Source organism: Corvus moneduloides, chromosome 7 (genome assembly GCF_009650955.1).
Source record: "Corvus moneduloides isolate bCorMon1 chromosome 7, bCorMon1.pri, whole genome shotgun sequence".
NCBI classification, from domain to species: domain Eukaryota; kingdom Metazoa; phylum Chordata; class Aves; order Passeriformes; family Corvidae; genus Corvus; species Corvus moneduloides.
In genome coordinates this window covers 12,358,053-12,378,149 of record NC_045482.1, presented here as the reverse complement: position 1 = coordinate 12,378,149, position 20,097 = coordinate 12,358,053, and the positions used below count along the sequence as shown (strand labels likewise).

Here is a 20,097-nt window from a genome sequence, read left to right as displayed (position 1 = left end):
TGAGGTGCTGCAGGAAGTTGTGGAAGTATGCGGTGGAGACTGCTCTGGTGTAAAGGTAACCATAATTTCAGGTGTTGGGCTTCTTTCCAGTTGGGCTTCTTTCTGTAGTATGTTATAAACACTAAAATAATTAGAGAATACAGCTGTATGTGAATTGCTGGTGCAATTTGGGGAAATACTGAAAAACTGGTTAAATAGTAAAAGAAGAGCATTGTGTCTTGGGGCTGGAATGGAAGGCAGTTTTAACTCCTGAGGTACCAGTGGTGCTCTCCGGTGTTAACTACACTGATGGAACTCCTACTACAGAGGCATTAACTTCACTCTTTGACTAATAGCTACATACCTGATTAAATTTAAAAGCTGTGCTTGTGTTCTGGCTTTGTCTAGAGGTAGTCTAGCATCTTCTTTCTTCGTTTGCTCCTCAGCCTTATATGTTGCCTTTTCTCAGTTTTTTCCTTCATATTTCAGGTGCTCTACTGCCATGTCAACCAGCTGCTGGCATTCTTTCTCTAATCACATTGCTCCTTTTTGTCTGCATTTTTGTGCCTCTTAGAAACATCACCAACAACTATTAGTTGTTTATGTACTTTCTATTTAGGAAAGAACTTTTTTCATCAGTTACAGATAAAAAGAAAATTCTAATACTGGTGTTACAATATTTAATATTGTCTCAAATGAATTTTTCTTAAATTGTAATCGTATTTTTGTTCAAGCCTTTCTCTGCAACTATTTGTTAGAATCTCTTTTTTTTTTAGCTGTAGGTACTGGGAGTCAGGCTTTCAGAGAAGATATGTAATGAAAACAAACGATCAGATGTAGCATGAGTGATGTTATTGCCAGCATCTTGCACATTGCATCGTAGCTAGGCTGTGGAATTTCTCTCTTTTCAGGCTGCAGGGACTGTGGCAGAGAGGACTATTGTTATCATATCTGTTTAACAGAGAAGCAGCTTTAGGTACTGCAAGTTTGGGACGTACTGTCACAGGAATTTCAAGGCAGACACACAGGCTATGTCTTTACCAGAAATCATCCATTCTGATGAGCTATCTGCTGCTAAAGTAAGCATTAGTCTTTCTATAGACCATCTGCTGCTCCATGTTCCTCTAGCTGTTGCTTCTTCTGGAACTGCAGAAGCTTCCTGTGGTAATCCTGCTGCTGCTGCCAAATCTGTTCTTGTGCTGTTTTCTCTAATTGTGACTTCTTTGCTTCCACCTCCTCCTCATGGCACCTCCACTCCTCTAGTTTCTGTTTCTGTAAACTAAAATATAAATGATTATTAATTGCTATAGCAACCCTGGGTTTGCTGAGCATTTTTGCCAGAAGAGCAGATCCTAGCCCAAGGAGCTCAGCAGATTGCCAAAGCGAAGGGGGAAGAACTGAGAATAAAGGGAGAATGGGTGCTGATTAGTGATATGTAGCATATGTCTGGTTGGTTCTGCAAATGAATATTTTAAAAAATTACTGTCTACTTTCCTTCACACTATTTGTAAGGGGGCAAAAACCTGCATTCCATTTTTCACATGCTTTTGAGAAGGACATGAGAGATATGGGTATGCGGCTTACATGGAACAAAGATTTGGAGACAAGGAATGGAGGAATACATAGGAACAGTTAGGAAAGTTCAGTAAGTAAGAGCTGGAAGAAAAAATTGGAATGCATCCTTGTGTAACAAGGACACAAACCCAGAACAAGAACCCGGGCTATGCAACAAATGAGGCAATGGAAAGCCTTGGCTGACATTTAAATGTAAACAAAATGACATTAAAATGGGCTATTTTTGCAGGAGGATTCACAGTGAGAGCAGGGAGGATCAAAGAAAGCCAAGGAGGTTCATGAAGGAAAGGAATATTCTCCTTATTTGGGGAATGGGAAGTTAAGGAAAATAAAACTAAAGGTCTTCTGCCTCACTTAGTGAGGTTCCAGGTATTTTCCAATCATCTTGGTGTTCTCAGTCCAGCAGTTTGACTCGAATGCCTATTTGCTTTTCCTGAAATAAAGTTAAGCATGGCATAGCACTAATTAAAAAAAAAAATTATAAATATTTCTTTTCAGACCTGTGATTGAAACATGCTACTTCTACTAATCGCGTTCTTGGGCATGCCTGTTTTCCCGGGAATGCGCTGCAGTGCGTTCAGGCGTTTCTAGATAGGCTGCAGCTCCTCGAGACCACCCGAGGAGGTCGCTGTTCTCCCCGGGAAATGCCGTTCCGATGAAAAATTACCAGATGGTCGCGAAGCAACGAGATGGTGTCAAATGTACTGTTTTGTGTAAGCAGAACATTTCAAAGGGTGAATAGAAATATTATAATTATATTGCCCCAGAGCTTGTTTCTGATACTGATCGGTTTCCCAGAGTTTTGCCTCAAGTATTTGGTGGGGGGTTTTTTTGTGGGATTTGTTGTGTTTGGCTTTTGTTTTTTCCTAAAGCTGTGTCAGCAGACGTAAAGAGCAAAAGTGCTCTTAATGATTTTTTTTTGTTTCTTTGTTTGTTTTGCTAATATAAAATGCTTATATCATTAAGGAATAGCCTACATTGCTATGAGATCTTTATAACCATTTAGTTATAACAATGCTGAGGTTTTTGTCAGGGAAAATGCTCAGTAGTGGATTTAATGTTTGGAAAGTGTGGAATATAATCGTTATGAACTCACTGTAAGCTAGGTACAGTAAGTTGAAGACCTAAATTTGTTTAATGACTTTGATTCACTGATACTGATTATTTTCATTATCAGCAAAGACTTTGAAAAGTCAGAATTCAGAATAATGATGAATGGATGAAAGTATTAGAATAATGAAGTTAATTTAGTAGACACACATGCAATACTAAACTTAGGAAAAATCTAATATGCTGCTAAAAGATGGAACTTTATCTATGCACATATTTGAGATTAAAAGGCTTGTGTTGTTATACTCTAGTTTGGAATTTGCCCGGGAGTGCTGGAGCAGTTTGCTGGCTTCTTCACACGCTGTGTTGTTAGTCTTATGTTATGTTAGAAGATGCTTTGTTGTTATCTATGCTTTTTCATGCTGAAACATCGATAGGTGTGGATGCATGTGCCTGGCTTGCAAAAGAAAAGCAAAGACAACAATAGTTCTGTCATGTTGTTCCATTCAAATGTTCTCTTCTCAAATGAGAACATTATCCTCACTAACCACATCCTCTGTGCTCCTCTGTTGTTCCTTTTCCAGATCTGCCTTTACTTTTTCCATTTGTTCCTAGTGCTCTTTCCCCATTTCTGTTCTTGCTCCTTCCTCCTCTTCGCTTCTTATGTTGCCGTTCTGCCTTTTTTGTTCTCTTTCCTGTGCAGATATCTCTTCTTGCCATTTTTCAGGAGGAATCTGAACAAGAATGTCAACTTTAAGTGCATTATTAATTATATTCTGTAAACGATTATTTATCTACTATTAACTGAGATTTGAAATTTCTGAAAGATATATACTCTATGTACTTAATAAAGTTGTTCTGACTTCTGTGGGAGTTTTCCAGTCACTGCGGCCAACAGCGCCTCTTTTCTCTATATGGTAAATGTTTTATGTCTATATTTATATATTTTTTTTCTTCCAGTAGATACTTGCCTTTGTGATATCTGATGACTCTTATGCTAATTTGCTAGTATTTAGTGTCTCAAAATGTTGCTACTTAAGCTGTATTCTTGAACTTCTGTCAACTTTATATTTCTCCCTGTATTTTTTCTAAATGTTTCTGTAGTTGTAGCAAGGGACAGGTACAGGGGTTTCCTCCAGCCTCAGAAAAGAGGACACTGAGGAAACAGGTACGGTCTAAAAAAGCATAAAACTCTGTCAGCTGAATGGTCAGCTAGAGGATCACTGTGATGAAATGGGAAAGCTACAGACAGCCTGTATTTCTGGAGTTCTAAACGAGGACTGAGGAAAACTTTTCCAGGGGATGTAGAGATTTAAGATGCATACCTGAACGGCCTCCTTACTTTGCTGTGTGGTGTCTCTTTTAAGGAAGGCATTGGGGAGTGCTTCTGGGCTCCAGGTTTTCTGTGCGACGGGTCTCGGATATTTACAGTCCCGGAACAGTAGGTTTTGGGGCCCTTGCCTCAGTGGGCAGCGGGATGCGTGGGCTGAGGGCTCTGCATGCCCCTGGGCTCCCTGCCACACCTCTTCCCAGTACTGCTGCCTTGGCCAGCTGGCAGGAGAGCATCAAATTGGGGCAGGTGAGCAAACAGCCGTGGATATCTGGTGTGAGGGAAATGCCATCCCTGCCTGTGTGTGATGCTGAAGTACACAAAAACCCAACACAAATCCTGTTGCTAGTGAGGGTGAAGGAGAGGGGGAGTTACCTGAACTTGGCTATACCTGTGCTTGGGGTGAAAAATGATCGGGGGCAGCTCGGGAGCTCTTTTTGGCCTGGGGCAGCCCCAGGGGCAGGTCTTGTGCGGAGCAATGGCGCCTGTGAGGCTGTGGGATCAGCCGAGGGGGAGCTGGGGATAGGGGCCCTCCGTGCCCTGCCCCGGGACAGAGCCCCTCTGCTGCCCCTCTGAGGGGGAGCCTCGCGACAGGGTGGGGACGTGCTGAGGGAGCTGGGAGAGCTCCTGTGAGGAGAGGGAGCCTGGCTGTCCCTCCGTGCTGGGCACAGGTGCCCTGAGGAGGCAGCAGCCATGTTGTGGTGGTGGATGCTGGCGGCAGAGCTGCCTGGCTGCAGTAGCCACAAGGCTACTGGACACACTGGGTAAGTCTTTGTTCTCTTGTTTTATCCTCATTTCATGGGAGTTTCTCCAGCACATGTCCCTGCCAGCACCTGCAAGCACCATTTCTCATCTCCACAGCCCCTCTGCTCCCGCCTGCTGGTCTGTGGGAGGTGCTGGCTGGGGTGGCTCTTGGAGGCAAGATGGCCTGAGCCAGGGGAAAACTGGAATGCTGTGGATACTGTGGCAATTTGTTCCTTCAGAGAGCAAATATTTCAGTCTAGAGGTAAATCTGGTCTTTCTGTCAATGTTTTTATATTTATGTAATTTTTTTTTTGTGGTGCAGGAAAGTGTCAGAACAAATCATAAATAGGACCCAAGTGTTGTGGTTTCATCTAAATCTCATAAGAGAATTTCCCCTATGATGTAACTTGGTGACTCTTCAAACCCATATTCTTGGTCTTTCTGCCCCTCTTCTGTTTCTTGCTCCACCTAAGCTAATCAAATACACCAAAATTCTTATTTTGAATTTTCATTTGTTATAGTCAAAAAAGGTGCATCATCAGGACTGTAGTGGACTGTAGACAGAAAAACTGGGGAGAAAATATTAAGACCTTGATGCAGACAACTATTAACCTGGAACAGACGATCTTGTCCTAGTCATCACTACTGATGCCTTGACTGCTCTCCTAAGGGCTTGACTGCTCTTGGCTGTCTGTCTACATTAAATGTTCTCAATTAACTTACCCTCTGCTGGGGACAAATGGTAGAAGGCCATGCTACCTAGTAGAGAGAAGCTGCAGTATTAAACAGGCGAGTTGTGAGCTTTGTGCTGCCTCTGACCTGCTGGTTAACTTGGTGCAAGCTTTCTCCATCTCTCACAGTCTGCTGCCTACAGTGCAAGGCCCAATAAAATCCAACTTTCTGCTTCCAGGTATGACCTTAATGTAAACAGGCATGCCTAAATAACCTCAAACCACATTTACTGTAAGTGCATGCTCTAGTGCACATATGTAGGGGTATTCCAGTTTAGAGGTGAGGTCTGGAGAGAAAAAAAGTCTAGCTATTGTCTGCTTGTTAATACAATATATAATTCTTGACTTTTGATACAAAATAAAAAGGAAAAAAACCCCACCACTTCTGCTACTGTAAGTGTAGTTGAAATAATTTTGACTGTGATGCTTGATGTATCATGTTTGAGGCTTAATAATAAATTAGTTTTAATAACAGTTGATTATTACCACTTTCAAAAAATACAAAATAATCTCTGAATACAAAAATTTTCCCTGGTCTTTTTTCTTGCAAGGAACTATGAAACAAAAGCATGGAAATAAAATTTGGCTTAAAATTGGGAAATAATGAGGGCTGGACCATCTCCTTCAATCTGTGTTGAAGAAATTGACTGTAACATATTAAGCCTTTATATGCCCTTGCTGTATCTCCCACTGAGATAACTAAAATGTAATTTTAGTAATCTTCAGTAATCTTCAACAAGATGGAGAGAGATCAGTTTCTTGTTAGTTAACCCTACCCTGAGTGCTTATGATATATGGTGATAAGGGGTATCAATTTATCTCCTTGCTAACAGTAAAAGCTGAAGTGGTTGTGCCAATTTGTTAGTTACATTTTAAGTTACTGATAAGAGAATATTCATCTCTTCAGGATTTGCACACTAGGACTTGACCACAACTGCTGCAGTCCACTGTTGTACACTCACTGTGCTAATGGGTCTGAAATTTCTTAATCTGTGACATGAAGAGAACTTCAAGGGTTTTTTTGTATTCCCAATGATGTAGAATTGCTAAGGAAAAGATAAAGAAAACGTTTTTTCTCTATAAATTATAATTAAGGATTTATGCTGAGAGCTAAACCAATGACCACTGATTTGTGCAAAGAATTGCTGTTTGCCCTTTGAGAGTTGGTCTTTGTTTTGGCTGTTACCTGCTCTCAGTGTAACTGCTTCTGCAGTTCCTCCTGGTACCAGGGAGGCTGTGTGCTGTGCACTGAGACCTCCTGGTTCACTTTAGCCCTAAGACCACTTGTTAGACCAACAACTGGGGGAAAACTGACGGCATCTCAGAGTACGCTTTGACAGAGTTTGTCCTCTGGTACTCCAGCTGTGTTTTTTCAGTGCTGCACGTCCTAGGGAGGGGTTATAAGGAACAGTGCTGTTCCACCATTAATCAGTAGTGTCTGTACTTGTATGTACACATACATCTCTTAACAGTTGACTGTATACAATTTCTGCAAGTGAGTGATTGTTTTGCCACCTTAACTTTATCCTGATGGTACAAAGCAGAAAGAATCTGTACCACAAGCCAGACAGCACTTAGTGTTTTGCCATCGGTGTCTGAACCATGATTGAAACCAGTCTTTAACAGAAATAGATAGTCAAAGACATTACAGGGGAAGAGGCAGGAAGTTTTGCTGCCATAGGACTTACAAGATCAAAGCTGTTGTCAGCTGGGTATTTTCTTTCCTGCTCTTCATTCAGTGGTAAGTCTCCTCTTGTATACTGCTTTTCAGAGTTACTTGTTTTTATTCCAAATGTCTCCTATGTTTCCTGATGGCTGGGAGATCTCAACTGTTGTTCCAGATTCAAGCTCTATATCCTGTATTTAAAAAACCAAAAGATTAGACAGAGTAACAGTAAGATTAACAATCAGAATTTAGACTTCATTCCACTTAAGAAAAAGCTTAGGAAGGTGCAGAAACACCCTGAGGTTTTGTTTTACTCCTGCCTTAACCTCTCAACATGTTTTGCACATCTGTAAGCCCTGAAACTCTTCAGAATACTTTGTCAGTACCATCTAATGAACAACTTGTGTAATTGTAATGGCCTAGCAGGTAGCTGCTACTCTCTTTGGAGATCACTTGTCTCCTCCATTACTGAGGTGAGTTTCATTCTCTTTTGCTGCAATGAAGATGGAAAGACTCATTTGCAGGTGCTTTGCATATTAAGTAACAGTGACTATTTTAATAATTACAGTAATGGTGAATATTTTAATAATTACAGTTTCATTTCTGTAATAGTTATCATCCAAAGATCTTGAAGTATTTTAGAAATTAGTGGTCTGGTTTTTATTTTTAGTGTAAGAGAGAAGTGAAGCCATAGCTTTCAGTGACTTTAACAGCAGCAATTGTTCTGCTTCTCTGAAGAGCAAGCTACAAATATTGATGTTTCACACTTTAATTAATAAGTTCTGTATGAATGTTCTGTGAAGTCCTGTTTGGTGTGTATTTCCTGAATATAGCTCTAAGATGTATTTTTAAATCAATAGCATCGTTAAAAGAAAAATGAAAGGCTTTATTTTGCTTCTCCAGAGATGGCTCTGGGGAGACCTTAAAGCAGCCTTCCAGTACCTTAAGGGGCCTACAAGAGAGATGAAAAAGGACTTTTTACAGGGCGTGTAGTGATAGGATAAGGGTGAGCAGCTTCAAACTGAAAGAGGGGTAGGTTTAGATTTGATATTGGGAAGAAATTCTCTGTTGTGAGGGTGGTGAGACACTGAAACAGGTTGCCCAGAAAAGTTGTGGATGCCCCATCCATAGAACTGTTCAACGTCAGGTTGGATAGTGCTCTGAGTAATCTGATCCCATGGAAAGTGTCCCTGTCCATGGCAGGGAGGGTTGAAACTGCCTGATCTTTAAGGTTCCTTCCAATCCAAGCCATTCCATTCCATGATTCTTGTCTTAAGGTGAATTGGTTTAGAGCAGGCAGTTAATTCTGAGAGGTGTGGACCTGAATGTAAGAATTTTTTATAAAGAGTTAGCACTCTTAGGGCATGTAGTGTGGCTCCTAGAGACATGGTTTACTGGTGGATTTGCTGTGTTAAGTTTATGACTGCTCTTTTTTTTTTCCTCAGTCCTAATTTTAAGAGGTCTCAAAATGCCCTGTAAAGCAATTAGATGCTGTCACAGTCAAGTGTTTTAATCTGAGGACTCGTGACAGGGGATCTGTGTCTGACTGTAGAAATAGGAGGCAATGCCTGTCCCTTCTCACTGTGAATATGACCCTCAGAGGCATCTGTTGGTGGGGTACCATTGCTGAGAATTTCCATTCAGATACTTCACTGAATTAAGGCACTGTGATAAACAATAACTAAGCTAAGATGCCTGACTAGAAAAGGAACAAATGTAGTAGAAACCTGTGTCTTGTTTGCAGAAATGAAAGTGAAGTATAAAAACTTTCTGTCTCTGTGTAAACTTTTATCTTTTTAGTAAAGTGTGTTGTATGGTCCAAGCAGGCTTCCAGTTATGCAATACTGCATTCAGTTTTTTCTATCCATTTGCTTGTCTGAATCTGTAAAAGTGAAGATCAACTCTTGAGCAGGTTAGGCCAGACTCAGATCTGTGCAGAATAATTTTCTTTGCTGATCATCTGTGCTGCAGCTTTGGTTCAGTGTCATTGGCCTCAGTAAATAAGTAGCCAAACCATAGCATGAGAGAATAAGTCTAGCTCTAAATTTGATGCTGGGGGGGGGGGTGGGGGGAAGGTGATTATGTTTAGCTTTCTCACCCCAAAAGAAAGTTGGAACTTGATGTTGCAGTCTCTTTGGCTTCAGTTATGGATTTTTGATAGTACTATCAGATTTAATTTTCCTTAATGTATAGGATGGTTAAAAGAATTATTTAATATATCTTAACAAGGATTAAATAAGGTTTAAGGTTAAAGACTTACTAGAGGCAAAAGTGACAATAGTATGGCCATGGGAGTGATAGGATTTCCCTCCTTTTTGGTACTTTTGGGTAATATTTTAGAATTGAAGATTTGAGGTTCAGGTGTACTTCCAAATCTTTGAACCAGTATTGAGCCTTTAAATGGTATGATAATTAAAAAGCGTCCTGAAGCCTTATATGAGACAGCAGTAGCAAAGAGATTGGATTTCTTATTGAAAATCCAAGTTTGCTGGTGTTCTATGAGCCATACTGAAGTTGCTGGATCAACACTGGTGATTTCAATTATCAGACATCAACTATTGGGTAAATTAATAATAAAAAGGCAAAGGGATCTATAAACAGAAATCTATGTCCCTTCCTGACAGAGCCCCAGTTTTCTCACTAGGTTTAGCTGAAAGTACGAGAGAGTAAAATGTAGAGGTAAGCAATTCTTTAGCAGTAGAAGATTGTCTTCTCAATATATATATTTCAAGGGCAGTACTTGGGAAACCCATACTAAAAGAATGAACTTCGGTCCTGGAGAGGAAAGAGCAGGATTTCCCTTGAAAAAAGTAAGCTATTCTGCTTGGGGGTATTCATCGTTTTTCCCTGCAGAGCTGGCCTGTGTTACAGGATGTTAAGGCACCAGCAGAGAGAGCCATTGTTTCAAGGATGTGTGGAAAGCTGCACAGATGGTACAACTTTCTGGCAGGGCACAACGCTGAAGTGTTACTGTAAAAGCTTATGTAGATTTTTAAGGAGATAAAAGAATTCTTGTAGAGATGGATCTTCACTTTCTAAAGACCCCCTCCCCACAACATCTGGACAAATTTGCACAAGGTTCGCCTAACTTAAAGGCCTAGATCCAGGCCTCTCCTGTTTTTATATTTCCTGCAATGTATAGGCTTCAATAACTTACCTATGGTATGTGCAGAGCTTGTCTCAAATGAACTTATTCTGTGGGGGCAATCTCATATACCATGGGATGTTGGTCAGGAAAGGGCAGAGAAAGAAAGACACTAATTCCAAATATGTAGCTATGAGTCTTGGAACTGATGTTGAATGTGGTAGGGTTCAAGTTCAATATAATAACATGAACTGTTCTTCGTTACATTGTCAGTTGCTGTTGAGACTTACGACAATGATAGATAGCACTGTTATAAGTGTCATATCCTTAGGTGCAGCAGTTGATATCATCCTGCTCTGAGCTTGAGGACTGTGACCAGTCCTTTTTGGCATAAGACTATTGCAAGTCCAAGAAGGAAGACAGCATTCCCAGCTGTTCTGCTACCCATGACTCTTTGCAAAGCTGAAATGGGTCTATTTACTTTTGTTGGGGTATGTGTAGTTGCTCAACAGCTTCTTGGTCCATAAGCAAAACCCTGTAAGAATGCAGAGCTTGAACAAATCTCAACAGAAAGCTTGACTGAAGCTGAAACTTCTCACCTTGCTGCATGCTGGAAGCTTTCTGAATTCTTGATGTTATGTGTTCTTAATTGGCAGAGGATCTCTTACTTCGCCAAACCTTTCTACTCTGGGGGTAATGAAATCTGAAACCAGGCAAGTTTAGCGTGGTTCTGAATTTCATCACAAATCACATCTCACACTTCTCATTTCTTGCCTGAGGGAGAAAAACTCCAGTATCTTTGTCTCCTGAAAGGAGGCAACGCCTGCATAGTTCCTCCATGCTGGCCGATTTTATTGACTCAGTGATAATTGAGGAAGGAGTCAGGTATCAGCTTCAGCTTGTGTGTGATACTGGCACGTACACAACCTGTACAACCTAAGGCCAGCCGTGATGAGACAGCAAGAAAGAAGCAGTGATGGCAGCATGAAAAACAGCATTTTGCTGACATATCTTACAGTTGTCACTAAAGGTTAAAGTGCAGATGGAAGAGCAAGGAGACTACATATTGCTAAACAGAGTTCCTTCTTTACATATAGAGTACTGACTTCAGGAGAACAACTTCAGGTATCCAGAATCAACAATATATACTAAGAAAAGCCAAACCTGTATTATGCAGGCTGTGTAATAAAAATACCAAAATGGAGAGAAGACTTTAAAGAGGAGAATTTTTTTCCAGTGACAACCACAACTCAGAAAGGAAACTTCCTGAGACCGTGTTCTCTTTTTTTTTTGCATTTGTTTGATACTTCAGAAACTCTTAAGCCTTGCATGAATTCTCACTAATATTTTTACATTTCTCACTAATATTTTACATTTTATTTCTTATTATTTCATATTGTAGTAAATATATAAGTGACTTTTTCACAGACCTGACCAGCTTCAGAAAGTATCAGAAATAGTAAAAGCATGTGTGCTTGCTGCTCTGGATGTTTAGTTCTTGTTAGTCTTAGGGGCTATGTTACTTCTGCTGCCTTGCTGCCCCCACGTTCCCCACTAGAAAAAATGCAGTTCAAGTCTTTTTTTAGTGGTTACTGTCAGTTCTACCAGCCATGCTGCCGCTTCTGTGGTCTCATGCTGTCACCACTGGGCCTTGACATGGTGCAGAGTAGATTGTGATAATGCTAGGTATGATTCCAACACTAGCCCTAAATCTGCTTTAAGGTAGTGGAGGGTATGTACTATAGATTTAACTAACATCTTCCTTTTTCTTCTTCCTGGAAGCTGCACTACCTTCAAGATTAATAGTGAGAAAATTACCAGTGCTCATCTGGCAAATGTGTAGTTGGGAGGGAAAAATCTGTAGTTGTCTTGCACTGTATCTGCAACAGTGAACAACAGGAAACACTCATGGAATTACAACAATGGGAGATTTCTCTCAAGTTATCTTAGAACAGTGGGTTTCTAAAGCATCCCACAAAAACAGTATGGCCTATAACAAAAACTGTTTGTTTGCATTACTGGGATCCTGCAATATTTTTGGTGTGTTGGGATGCACCTAATCTTTCTCACCTCTTTTTCAGTGTTTTAAATGCTTTTCACCTTTGTATGACCTTAATGATTTGAGATTTCAAATCTTCAGCAACTTCAGGTCCTTACCACAGTATCTGCACTGCAGGAAGTAGTACTTTGCCGTGAAAGATCTGGGAACTTCCTGGAAGGTTGTTGTAAGGAGAAGAAAAGGATAAGAAACTAACATAGAAATGACTTCTGTGGAAACAGCCCTGGAGGGAGTTTTCAGAGCTGGGATGTACAGTCGTTACAGGCTTACTAACAAGAAATCCCGTATGTGTGGAGTGCAGAAAAGAGAAATCAACTATGAGATGAAACCCATGCTGTGTGAAAAGGTGTGCTTTAGGAACTTCCCTGGTGTGAGCAATGGGTAGCCAGGAGAGTTAAGAGCTTTAGCTAACAAATGCTGGAGAATAACAGATAAGAGAATGAAACTCCCTCACTAATGCACTGGACTGTTTTCTTTGGTGTTCAAAACAGCAGGAGAGAACTCGCTCAGCGTTAGCAGTTCTGGCCTGATACACGCATGAAAGTTTTGTACATGTAAAGTACAAAAGGGAACACGTGACTCTCTTCCATCAGTTTCCTTTGATGAACTTCTCTCTAATCTGTTCCTTCCCTCTTCTCTTGGACTACCATATGCCTGAAGCTAGGCCTAAGTTACTGAATGCTGCATTGGTACCAGCATGGCTTTCTGTGCCTGATCTGAGGTGATGGTAGGGAGAGATGGAGCCTGCAGTGACCAAGCATCAGCAACTGGACAGCAAGTATGTTATGTTTCACCCCACATCTTCACTTAACTGAGCTGTATGACAAGGCTGAACTTTGGTGTCACGTGAAGATCATTGTTGCATAATTTTAAGCATTTGAGCAGTGTTTCCTTGTCATATGGGTGATGCTGAGCTTCCAGTAAGTCAGTTCCTTGGAATAGTTACAGCAGTAAAAGCTTCTTAAGAGAAAATGGATCTGGCAACAAAACAGGTAACTGATCCTCTGCAGAAGGTAACAACAAAGGCATGTGAACTCAGTTAAGATTCTAGTCAGAGCAGCAAAATTAAGTGGGGCGTAGGAGAGTAGTTAAGGAGTTAATAAAGCTCTTCTGGTTCTTAGCAAGAAGTGGCTTTCTGATTTCATTGTTAACATTTCATGACAAACCCTTCTTGCCCAGTTATAGGTGATATCTGTTCTTTAATCCTATTTAAGCAATGGAGAATTTAATTTCTGTTTGACACTTAAACACAACAGCTAAGTTATTTTAAGACTCTAGTCTTAAAATGAAAACGGGCATGGGATGATAATATGGTGACTATAGACTCTTTAATGGGAACAAGAGGACAAAATTTGTTTTCTGACTGTTCTTCTGTTCAGAAAAGTCAAGGTACATCTAGCTCTTTAAAAGAAGATTAATTTCAGCTTTTGAGCTGCATTTGTAAAAGAAAATAATGTGTTTTTTCTCAGAAATTGCTGAACAGATAAAGTCAAGGAAAAAAAGGGAGGGGTAAACTTTCTTTGATTCAAGTCTTGAGGAATTAAATTGAGCATTAAAATAGATTTGTACCATCAGTCTCCTTAGACATGAACACTGCTAGGCTTAATGAGAAAGTACTGAAGCAGAATGACAGTTTCTTATTAACTCAACAAGACTGGTCTAGCTATTTCCACACTGCTTTTGCTTGCTCATTAATGGCCTTCTGCACTATAAAAAGAACAGCCCAAACACTCTAAGCCCCTGGGAAGACCTTTTTATATGGTCTATCAGATGTTAAACAGCCTGCTAGCAGTGAAGAAACAGCCCCGTGAAATGCTGATCAGCGTTTTTGTCTTGTTCTGGTGCCTAGACAAAAAACTATAATTGATTAAATTGTCTACTGCAAGATAACAAATGCAGGTGACATGCTAAGCCTGAGTCACTGATGTCTGCACTTCATTCCAACCAAATCCAAGTTGACTTCAAAGTAATGGAGTCACAGCTGTAAGTAGCTGAGAAAAGATAAAGCTGTCAAACTTACCATGAACACCACTATAAATGAGTGAACCGCCTAGAAGGAAAATGTTTATCATTGACCCATCATTCTAAAAAAGCAGGAAGTTAAAATACCATGGATGTGATTGTTTCCTTTGTGTGCTGGCTGGGTACCTCAAGGAGTTCTTGTGTCAGAATCTGAGCAGCTTCTTGCAGCTAGAGCTAACAAGCAAATGCTGGACAGGTCTGCTTTGGTATCCTAAGCTTCACTTCTGCTGTCACTTCCCTGCAGCTGCACAGAATTGCAGATAATTCCTTGTAGTGCCTGGCTATGGGTAGCCAGGCTTCCTAAAACAGGACTGCTCACTGTGATTGGGAAATTGATAAATCAGATTGTGAACTCTTGGCAGTGAGTTAACTTCTTGTCTAGCGGTGTTTCACTGAGTTCAGCGGGCTCTACTCAAGCTTGTCTGTCAGTATGGGAGATTGCTGTGGTTGGGGGGAGCAGCTCACACAACTGAGCCTCAGGTTACTTTGAACTCAGTGCAGTGGAGCCTTCAAACACACACCATTTTCTGCTCTGAGTGTTCACTGTGTTCTTACAGCTTGGGAAAGTAGAACCGAAAGCTGTGTTAATGATTTTCAAACACAGTCCTTGACTTTGTCCAAAACAAATCTGAGTCTGGAACAGTTTTTAAAAGTAGATTAGCTTTGAAAAATTTTTGTTTGTTTTGCTTTGATTTTGCTCTGAGTTTATCTGAGTTCGAAATTGGTGGATATGCAGGGAGTTACTTCACTAGGCATCAGCGCAAGTCTGTTGAATCAAGCAGCATCAAGGTACCTATATAAAATCAAAATAAATACCTGCACAATTCCCTTTGGACAGAGATTAGTGATCTGACTTGATATGAAATCCCTATCCTCTAACCTGGAAAGCTTGCAGCTGTGAAAGGAATAGTATTTAATAATAGACTAAGACCTGATTTCAATGGAAGCATTGTCTGAGCAGGGACATCAGAGCTTGGTTCCAGAGCACTAGTAAAAAAATAAAATGAAATAAAATAGCCTTTTTATTTATTGGGCACTCAGACTTGAAGGCTCCCAGGTGCCTATTAGTCTAAGGGCTTGTCTGTACAGGAAAGTTAGTGTGCAATATGTTGGAATATGAATTTACAGTGCACCAACTCCTCTGTGTTCCCCCTGTGTTTGGATATTTTTAGCACACAGTAATGGTGCCTTTCTCCATGGCAGTTCATTCAGCTTTGAAAATAAAATAAATCACATTCTGCTTAATGCCTGTGTGGTGAGTGAATGCCTAATAGCCAGTGCCCTCTAAAGTTATACCTGAACTTCTCAACTACTCAACTAGTACTAAGGATGATGTTTAGTAGGGTCCTGGCTTTGTCCAGGAAGATAAGTGTGATTCTGCTTACTTTTTCAGAAGGGAGAAAAATAGCGTGTTTTCAAAAGTCCCTGTATTTCAGTTCTCAATAAGGCTTTGAGTATGTAGCAGTTTAGGTCAGAGGGTTCCAGTACAACTCTTTGAGAGTTATTTTCGTTAATATTTTGCAGCTGACACTAAAATACTGCATCCTTTAGCCCAGCTGAAAGGTTGGTATGGCTTTTTAGTGAATTGCATTGAGGTTTACTTGAGGTTTGCTTTACTGTTTTTTTGGTTTTTTTTTTTTTTTTTTTTTTTTGCTTGGTTAGTTTTAAGCTCAAATCCATTCAAATAAATGTTTTTGCTGGCATATACTGAAGAGGCAATATCAGAGTAAGAACATGGAAGAGGAATAAAGGAGGGAGGATGGACATATAGGTACGAATCTGGGGGGTTTTGCTTGGTTTTTTGGTGGCTGTGCTGAAGTTTGCCATGTTTGGAACAGTCAATGTGAGGTGTAAGGCACCTGGAGAACCCTCAGTTTGCTCATAGTTCTTGTAATGAAAATTTGGCAAAGAAACCTGACTGTTGGTGAAGCTTTGAAAGATGGGATGTTGTTTGTTTTTTCTCTTAACCTGGTAAGAAAAGTGCAGCAATGACTCTCAAGATAATATCTGTTTTGGGGGAAAAGGGGGCAAAATTCTTGCTAATTCAGTCTAATCCATACTTGATCTATTCACCTTACAAAGTAAATTCCTTCACCCTTATTACTTTGAAAATGTACCAGCTTGCATATAAACATTAGGAACTGATGGTGAATCTTTCACCTTTCACAGAATTGATGCTACCTTGTTGTTCTGCCTCAGGTATCTGTGGTATGTCAGAGGAATGCAGCAGAGAACCAAAGTCCGACTAAATCTCTTTATCCTGCATTAATCTGAAACTCCCAGAGAGAGACAATCCTGACTCTGAGGTTCTCTGAATTCAGCATCAGTGCTTCTGTTTCCTGGAAGAAAAATAAGGGAGAAATAAGTCATAGGTCCATGCACTTAACAAATGGTGCCACATGAATTAGGGTAAATTTCATGCAGCTTACTTTTAACTGGCTCATTTCCTGAGAAGGATCTACTTTGTCAGGTTGTGCTCTTCTGTATGGTAAAAAGAAACACAAACACATTAATGCTAAAGTGAATTACTGTCTTTTTCCCAACTCTGTTGTTAAACAAGTAAAAATTATTCCATCCAGTTGGAAAACTAAAGCAGGCTGAAAGAAGCATTGCTGCTGTGGTTGTCATATGTGTTTGCAGATAAGATATAGCAATATGATGGGAAGGCTGGGATCCTCACTGGGGAACTGTACCTGGAATCCACACATGCTGCTCACTGCAGAGCCCTATTCTGTTGGAGTTCCTTCTTACTCCCAACACCATGAGACTGAAGGAGAAGAAACGTGGCTTGGATGTCAACAACAGTAAGTTGTCTTCACAGGATGACTGTGGTGAACCAGTCAGCACTAGTTATTGCTGGGGACTGGTTTGTGTGATGTTTGCAAACACACAAGTTTGCAGCCGGAGCTGATCAGAAAAAAAAAAAAAATGTCCTTTATTTCAGTCATGCTGGGAGAAGGCTCTCATCCAAGTCAAATTTTGCCTTGACCAGCTCATGTAGTGCACACAGCTTTTCCCTGCCTGATGTTTTTAAAGCCATGCTATGCATTGATGTGATCACAAAATATTTGCACTCACAATCTCCTGTGTTGTAACTGTGGTGAGGATAGACCTACAGGAAGTATCTGCTCTTCATGCAAGGACAGTAGTAGCTACAGGGAGGAGAATCAGTGTTGGTGTAGTTAACCCTTTCTTTTATCCAAAGGAATTGACCCCCTACTGAACTTTTGTCCGTGTGAAGGAAAAAATACTTGACCTTAAATGACTTGCACAAAGACCAAGAGGGAGACTGTCAGGCTGGGTCTTGCAAGCCGCCTGGCTCCTGATCCTCTGCTGAAGTTGCTAGACCCAATGTCTCTCTCCATTCATGCTGCATGAATTCTCAGTCTGTGCTATCTTTCCTCCCTTGAATAATAATTGTTAATGAAAAGGAAAATGAGAAAACAAGGTAATGATAGATAGCACAGAGAAAACATTGGAAAGTGAAGAAAGAAATGTCTGGGAGTAATAGCAATGTTGTTCCCATGTTAATGATTCAAGAGCTTTCTGACTACCACAGAAGCAAAAATGGTATTTGCTGCAGTCTACAGAGATTTGGGCAATGCAGGGAGAATTTCCAAATTGGTCAGTAATGGCCCCCATGTTTGTTCTCAAAAGATACCCCCCCCCCCCCCCCCCCCCCCCCCGCATGGGTGTGAGCTGGTCTCTGAGATGCAGAATGCCCCTTTGCAGGCTTAAACCTGTAGTTAATTAATCTGAAATCCTTCCTATCTGGACTTACTGGTTAAGAGAGCTTAATAAATTACTGAGACACTAATCTCAAAGAAAATAGGCAGAACTCCCAATTATATCATCAGGTTTATCTGTGCCAGGATTGCATGAATGTGCCCTTAGTATCTGCTTTAGCTCCATGTCTGCTGTTCTTTTCACCCAAGCACAAATACCAGTGATTCTAGTAGCTCTTAAATCACTTTTTCCTTCAGACTGTGTGTTTTGTTGTAACTACATTCACCTCCCCTGCTCCCTCGCCTGTTTTGAGGTCAGTTGCCTGTGACAAATACTATGTTCTATTTGGTATGTGCAGCTAACCACTTCTGATTTTAGAGAACATGGTTTTAATTAGTTTTCTTCCTCTCTGGTTGCTGAACAGAGTTGGCCTCAGGTGGAATGTTTTAATTGTGCTATTGCTGTCTGTTACACAAGCAGAGTTCTGTTTCATAGAGTAAATTTGAAACAAAAATGAGATTTTTTTAGCAGAATTCACAGGACTGGTCAAACTTTAAAAAGTCATGTGAGAAGCTTTTTCACACGTGTACAGTAATGTGCACAGAAGTTCAGGGAGATACTTTCTTCTCTGTGTATCTGGTTTCACTAGTTTTTAAAAATATTTGCCAAATTATCTGCTGACACACTTACCTGATGCTGTGCAGTTGTGGTGCTGGAGTTGCCTATTTCTGCTACCTCTTTAGGAACTGATTTCCTGAGATATTTATGGGGAGCTCCAGGCTTTCCCTTCTCCCTTCTCTCACTGGCACCAGTTCTTAGGTTTGACTGACCTCTAAGTCTACTTTGTTGAAACATTTTTATTATTATTATTACTACTATTGTTATTATTACTACTCTTATTATTTTGTACCTTTTCTTTTGTTTGTTTGCTTTGCTGGGCTGGTTTGCAGCTGCCATGAAGCAGCAGTTACTGGAAGACCTGGCTGGTCATTTTCTTTGCTGTAATACTTGGGAAAACAGCAGCCTCTCAGCCAGTACAGGTGAAAGCAATTCTCTACAACTTCGTGGGCATTTGCCAGAGTATATCGCATTGCTGGAAGGTTGTGGGGTTTTTTGTTTGTTTGTTTTTACCTAAGACCTTGCTCTAAGCTATTTAAATACACTCTGGAAAAAGCTATCTGTAGTTTGAATACCCCAGCCCCTTATCTATACAACCTCCAGAATCTCCTATCTCCAAGGTCGTGGTTTCCAAGATTTGGTAGGTTTCCTGTGAAGATAAATCACATCAGAGGCATGACCTTTATCCTTGGTGCTATTTAAATAGCTTAAATATCTACTGACTTCATGCCTTGTGATTTCAGTTGCTAAAGAGTGAACACTAAAGAAAGGAAGAGTTGACCTACAGTGTATCAGACGAATGATATCTTCATTTACAGAGCTCTAAAAATACAGATATAATTTTTCAAAAAAATTCTCCCCCCAGCACTACTGTCTTGTGGCTGATTACTTTTGACAGGGAATCTGTGCTTCCACATGGAACCTAGCAAAAAAAGATACAAATTTCTGTTGTAAATGCTAAAGTTGTTGAGGGAAAGAGGAAGATAAAAGCAAAACAACTGGGAACCTTCTTTGTCTGTAAATAAATATTCCCTAGTGGTTCTTAAGAAAAATCTTTAAGTCATTTGCCTAGGTAGTTCTGCATCTTTGTGGGGATTTTCTGTTGGAAGAGAGGGTGAAGATTAAGAAATGTATCTGCATTTGCCCCATAAAGGGCAGGAGACCCAATATATTACAGAAATATACAGTAAAGTGTCTCCATGTGTTTCCTTCACTGCAGCTGAAGGACTCCATGTCTTCTGTATTTGCGATGCAGTCCCACTTTCATGAAACTCTGCTCTGGAATAACCTATTAATAACCTCCCCCCCCCCCCCCCCCCTTTTTATACTTGAAAGAGCTGTGGAAAAAGTATTTAATTGCAGTGTGATGCAATGCCTACTTGAGTTTGGAGACAGTGCGGAACTATGACCAAAGACTGCTTAACTCACCCACCAGCACTAATGAGTTAACTCTGGCCTAGTTACTGGACTGTTCAAAGATCAGAAACACCAAGAACAGTGCTCTACTGAGGC

The 20,097-nt window shown here is 40.5% G+C and overlaps 1 long non-coding RNA gene across 1 annotated transcript; it reads right to left on the bottom strand.

Moving 5' to 3' along the window:
* Nucleotides 1-484: 484 nt before the first annotated feature.
* LOC116446382 lies at nt 485-17,140 on the bottom strand. The gene is made up of 5 exons (XR_004241190.1): nt 16,935-17,140; nt 16,671-16,722; nt 16,423-16,580; nt 7,098-7,266; nt 485-1,258 (listed from the first exon to the last, which is right to left on the bottom strand). It is a non-coding gene; the product is annotated as an uncharacterized LOC116446382 (long non-coding RNA).
* Between the last annotated feature and the right edge of the window lie 2,957 nt (nt 17,141-20,097).